Below are 6554 nucleotides of genomic sequence, written 5' to 3'. Positions count from 1 at the left end.
CTGCAATGTGGTAATTGGATGAAATCAATTTGTATTACCTGGAGAGGTCCGTCAGTCGGTGGAATGTGGGATGGTTCGGTAGGGATCGTTTTCCCAATGTTTTTCCTCAAGCAGGTCAGACTGGACACTGCTCTCTTTTCTGCTTGAGAAGAGAAACCCAGTGCGCACCAGTATGCTCTCACCAATTTGCACATACCTTGCTTTCCCAGATGAGTCAGACCGTGTGCTGCCTCAGCCAAGCTGGGGTAATATGCCTTGGGAGCTACTGGCTTACCTTGTCCATCCCTCCAGAGTCCAGAGGACTTTTGCCCACATCCCTTGGACTTCCAGACTGACTTTTCCTGGATAGAACACAAATTTGGCATCTCAATTAATTTCAGCATATCAATTGTTTGAAAAGACATAATTTGTTCCATTCTTACATTCATTTTTAATCCTGCTGCCCATTTTGAAGCTTTGTCTGCCCTGTTATTGCCCAGTGACACCGGATCATCCTCACATGTATGGGCTTTACACTTAATTACTGCCACTGCCTTTGGCAATTGGATAGCTGTTAATAGTCCTTTTATATGTTTGGAATGTGCAATTGGTGTGCCTGCTGCTGTCATAAATTTTCTCAGATGCCATAAGGCACTGAAATCGTGTACTACTCCGAAGGCGTATCTGGAGTCAGTATAGATATTAGCGAATTTACCTTCCGCTAACTCACACGCTCTCTTTAGTGCCAACAGTTCCGCCACTTGTGCCGAGTGTGGTGGTCCTAAAGGTTTGGCTTCTATGATGTCTTCGTCATTTACAACAGCATAACCTGTACACAACTCACCTGTGTCTGTTTGTCTATGACAACTCCCGTCCGTGTAAAATGTCACATCCACATTCTCTAAAGGTGTGTCACGTATGTTAGGTCTTGCAGAAAAGGTCTGGTTCACATATTTCATACAATCATGTGCATCATTATGTCCGCTTAACTCACTTCCCACAGCAACCCATCTCCCTTCACCCTTTGTGCATCATGTTGCACATAAGGTAAATATGTTGCTGGGTTTAACGTACTGCATCATTTAACAGTGATGTTTGCAGGGGCTATTAGAGCTAGTTCCCACTTGGTAAATCTAGCCAAAGAGACGTGTCTGGTTTGGGCAGAGTTCAGCAGAGCAGATACAGCATGGGGAGTATAGACAATCATATCATGACCTAGTACCACATCATCACTCTTACTGACCAATAGAGCAGTTGCTGCTACACTTCTTAAACATGTTGGGAGTGATCTTGCCACAGTGTCCAACTGTGCACTGTAGTATGCTATGGGCCTACTGGCATCACCATGTTTTTGTGTGAGGACACCTGCTGCACAACCATCAGCTTCCGTATAATACAAATCAAAAGGTTTTTCATAATCAGGTATTCCCAATGCAGGTGCTTTTGTCAGACTATCCTTAAGATTAAGGAAAGCTTGCTCTGATTCCTCTATGTGTATGACACGGATGGTTTTGAGGAAGAGACTAAGGCCCTGATTCAGAGCCGGATGCTTTGACAGAGCGCTCGCTCTGAATCAAGGCCGTCCTTTTTCATTTTTAGAGTGGCCTCCTGGCCGCTCGTATAGCTTGTGGCAGGGTCTCGTTGCCGCAAGCCCTGGAGTGCTTTCAGCTCTATCAGAGCCGAGAGCACTCCCACTGACATCACTTGTGATGTCAGTGGGGCCGGCCCCAGACGGTAGGCATTCCCATGGGAACGCCTCCATCTGGGCAGCCACGCCCCCGGCACACCCACCAAAGGGGGCGTGTTGTCACTCACCATCGACAGCAGGCCCCCTTTGTAGCGAGACCCGGAGCGACGGCTTGCCTGTCGCTATCCGGGTCTCGCGCATGCGCACGACGGAGCCGTCTCCGTCGTGTGCATGCACACTTGGCCAACATCAACCCGCTTGCGAGCGCTCAGCGCTCGCGAGTGGGTCAGAATTAGGCCCTAAGTCCTGTAATGGCAAGGCCAAAATAGAAAAACCTGGGATCCACATTCTGCAGTATCCACACATTCCCAAGAAGGTACGAATTTGCTGTTGGTTCTGCAGCAGTGTCATGTTCTGTATGGCCTAGATTCTGTCATTTGTAAGATGTCGTAATCCCTGATATAGGCAGTGTCCCAAATATTTAACCCTGGACTGGCATGGCTGTAGTTTGTCTTAAGCAACCTTGTGTCCTGTTTGCGAGAGATGAAGCAACAAAAGTTTTGTATCATTTAAACATGACATAAACGAATCAGAACATAACAATAAATCGTCCACATATTGTATTAGAACAGATCCATTAGCAGGTTGAAAAGATTGTAAACAGTTGTCTAAGGCCTGGGAAAAGATACTGGGGCTGTCTATGAAACCCTGGGGAAATCGTGTCCATGTATATTGTACACCTCTGTATGTGAAAGTGAATAGGTACTGACAGTCAGGATGAAGAGGCACAGAGAAGAAAGCAGAACAGAGGTCAATGACAGTGAAATGGGTTGCATTTGGTGGGATTTGCATGAGAATGACAGCTGGATTTGGCACTACGGGAAATTGGCTCTCTACCACCTTATTAACACCTCTAAGGTCTTGTTCCAGCCTATAACCCCTCCCACCACTCTTCTTTACAGGAAAGATGGGACTATTGGCTACACTAGCTGTACGAACTAAAATTCCCTGTTGTAACAATCGCTCAATTATGGGATAAAGCCCTAATTCTACCTCCTGTTTTAATGGGTACTGGGGAATTTTTGGAACTTGCCTACCACCTTTTAAATTTACCATTATGGGGCTTACGTTTGACATTAATTCAGTGTCCTGTCCATCCTTGGTCCAAAATTAATCTGGAATTTGATCTACCTGTGATGGATTTTCACTTAAACTGGTAGAGTGATACATTATCCTTTGGGGAGTGTCCAACATATCCCTCACCTCATGCGCAACTCTCTCTGGGATATCTAAAAATACACCATCATGGGTACAGTATATGACACATCCCATTTTACATAACAAATCCCTTCCCAGTAGGTTAGTAGGAGCTGCTGCTGCCAGGAGAAAAGAATGCCTGGTATGCAATGGCCCGTTAGTGACCTCTGTGGATTTTGTTAAAGGATAATGTTGCACTTTACCCATTAAGCCCATTGCTGGTACTGTCTCGTTGGTTACCTGTAAATTTACGGGAGATTTTATCACTGACCAAGTCGCCCCTGTGTCTCCAAGAAAAGGATATTTAGTACCAGCTACATCAACCATCATTACCGGTTATTCCCTAGTACTTCCCGTTAACCTGACTATCTGTAGACTACAGGTATGACCTGACCCCTAGCGTTGGCTCCCACTCTCCAATAAAGCATTAACAGACAAAATTGGAGCTGGTGCCTGTTGGACATTTGCTGGTCTCTGTGTATATCCTTTATGGGGATATCCAGGTATTCCCTGGTTCGGGGGTCCTAACCTCTTTGCTGTACAGTTCTTACATGTCCTGGCTGTTTGTAATTAAAACTTTCATGGGTGGGATGGATGAAAGGATTGTTGTGTGGGTTGAGCAGGAGGGAAAGGTGGTGGGTATGGGTAAGGATATGGAGGGAGAGGATATTGAGGGAGATATGGGGTTTGTGGATAATATGGGAATTGTAGTTGTGTGTGATAAGTGGGGTAGGGCTGTGTTTGCGGTGGTGTGGGATTAGTGAGGATGTGTTCAGGGGCAGGTGTGTCTGCTGGCTGTGATGTTACAGTCATTCCTTCTAGAGCTTGGATACTAACAGCCATTAGTTTCTCGCTCTGAGGGCCTGATTCAGAGCCGGACACTATTTGCGCTCGCTCGTTCAGAAAAAGGGGCCGGCTTTTTAAATTGAGCGCTCACTCTTTGCGGTCTGTTGACGCCTCTATGTCTGAGCGAGCGAACAAAACATGCGCTCGCTATTTTGTAAAGACGCCCCCTGGCCGCTCGCATCCTACGTAATCTCCGCTATTTGATTAATCGAGTACATCAAAAGGCATCTTAACTGCTCGCAGTGCTTGTGGTAGGTTTATCCTACCGCAATCATGCGAACAGTTCAAGCTAAGAAACAACCAAGTGACGTGGTCGATGACGCTGCTTTGTTAATTAAGCACACCCTTAAAACGCCCGTTTTGACCGTTTGGCATGCCTGCGTTCGGATCTCCACTCCCCGTTTTCAAGCACCTTCCCCTGTTACCACCCACAAACGCCTCATCCTGTCACTCAAATTAGCAGGCACTCGCTATTTTGCGAGCGCTCGATTTTTGACCGCAATGACTGGTTGGCACATGCGCATTACTACCCATATGTATGCACAGATGTGCGAACATCGCTCGGAGCGAACAAGCGGCCGCTTATGAGCGGCTCTGAATCAGGCCCTGAGTCTCTTTTTTTAGAGATGTTCTTGTCATGTTCAAATGTGGATTCTATGAGGGTGTCTACAGTGACTACCCTCCAGCCAGGCTGTGAAGTCTGAACCCGGGTCTTTAGGTTCTCTTTAAGACCATCCATGAGTACAGTATTCAACAAATTTTTATTGGAAGAAGACACGGGCGGAACCTAATATAAAGCAGCCACCACACGTGACCCACTGTCCCCACCAAGAACAGCTAACAAAAAGCATCACACAATGCAAAATTTTGGTCACATATATCAGGCGCTAATTAGTTGTTTCATATCCTCGAATATAGCACAATAAAGTTCTTTATGGTATTTCTTATTTCATATATATATTGGGTATCAGTCCAAATCTCTGTTGCTCGTCGAACAATTTCACTTCCAAAGGTATATAAAAAGAAGAGGAAAAAAGACTATATAATTTAGTAATTTTTTCAAAATTTAATGGCATATACACTTACAAATAAACATAAAATTCAGACTTCTTGCTATCATATATAGCCAAGTCTCACTTATTCTGAGACCACTCAGAATTAGAGCATATATAAAGAAAAAGAAAATCAAAACAAAAAATAGGGAGATAGTATTCGCTACAAATACTGCCACATTTACAGTTTTCCAAGCTTATCCAAAATTGTAAAAGGTTTGAACCGTATCGTGGTTAGCACCAGATTTGGTGCTCTTAGAGAGTGTAAATGGGAGAATATCCAGATATGCTGCCCAGCTCCCTTTAAGCCTCTGAATGCTGCCCACAGTCACAGGATTTCACCAGCAGATAGATCCCAGCTTCCAACGCGTTTTGAGTGATGTCTTGAGGAAGAGTGGACATCACTCGAAATGCGTTGGCGCTTTGGAAGTGAAATTGTTAGACGAGCAACAGAGATTTGGACTAACAACCAATACATATTTGAAATAAGAAATACCATAAAGAACTTTATTGTGCTATATTCGAGGATATGAAACAACTAATTAGCGCCTGATGTATGTTACCAAAATTTTGCATTGTGTCATCCATGAGTACAGTGACAATCATTCCCCTGTGGTGAGTGCTATCTTGAATATCTTCTAACCCATAGCCTGCAGAGCCCGGTTACAATAATCTTCTGCAGATTCACTCTCTTTTTGTTTTATGGTGAAAATTTTGCTCCAGTTAACTACTACTGGAAAATATACACTTAATTGAGTTACAATGCGGGAAATGTTACCTTGGTTAATTTTGTCTGTTAAGGGAACATCTCCATCCAATACACAATCCGTGATAAATTTTGTCACGTCGGTATTGCGTGGAAGACAGGCCCTTAACACCACTCGCCAAATTTTATTGGTTGGCTCGTGAGAACTACCCAAATTTTTCAAAAATCTTTGACATTTGGCTAATTCCTTTTTGGGATCGGGGAAATCATTCATTATGGAATTTAGCTCCGCTCTTGTCCTAGGACAATGCATTGCTACTTCCATTGTGGGCACTACACTGTTCGCATCCGCATTCCCATTCGGAACAGTTATTGTCCGGATGGGATGCAGACCGGCCGCACTGCTACTTTTGACCTTATTACCTGGCTGGAGGTTTAGTTTACTACTGCTACGTATAGGGTTAACAACGTCCTCTATGGGTGCAGTGGATGTTAACACTTCCTGTACTATCACTGATGGAGATGGCGGCACCACTTGTGATTGTCGTGGTGGAGCATCTAACATGTGTACAGCATGGGAAATGGCAGACATTACAATAGGCTCATCATCCACATCATAAACATTTTCCTTATGGTTACTCAAGACAGGGTACAAATTACTTGTTACTTTTTTATGGGTTTCTTCAACAACTGTACCTGCACCTTCGTCACCATAGGGCGGCGGTGGTGCTTGTGAACCACTGGCATTACCTTCCACAACGCTACCTTGCTGCACGTGCGCGTCATTTCACGGCTCGCATTCATTGCAATTTAGCGCTGTGGGTGTACTTTCTGGTAACGTGCTCGTGACGCTAGTTTGCATTGCTTGCACACCTTTAAGCCACACATCCCCTTCATGCTGCCATAATTTTAACCATTCGTTATATTTTACCTTTTTCACTCAAGAACGCACCAGACTGATGTGATCTCGGACATTGTTCAATACATTCTTATCAAAGCTACCAATTCTGGGAAACGGTCTAACACT

The sequence above is a fragment of the Taudactylus pleione genome, unplaced genomic scaffold, assembly GCF_031769625.1.
Source record: "Taudactylus pleione unplaced genomic scaffold, aTauple2 ptg001250l, whole genome shotgun sequence".
Taxonomy (NCBI): domain Eukaryota; kingdom Metazoa; phylum Chordata; class Amphibia; order Anura; family Myobatrachidae; genus Taudactylus; species Taudactylus pleione.
This window is presented reverse-complemented; position numbering follows the sequence as displayed.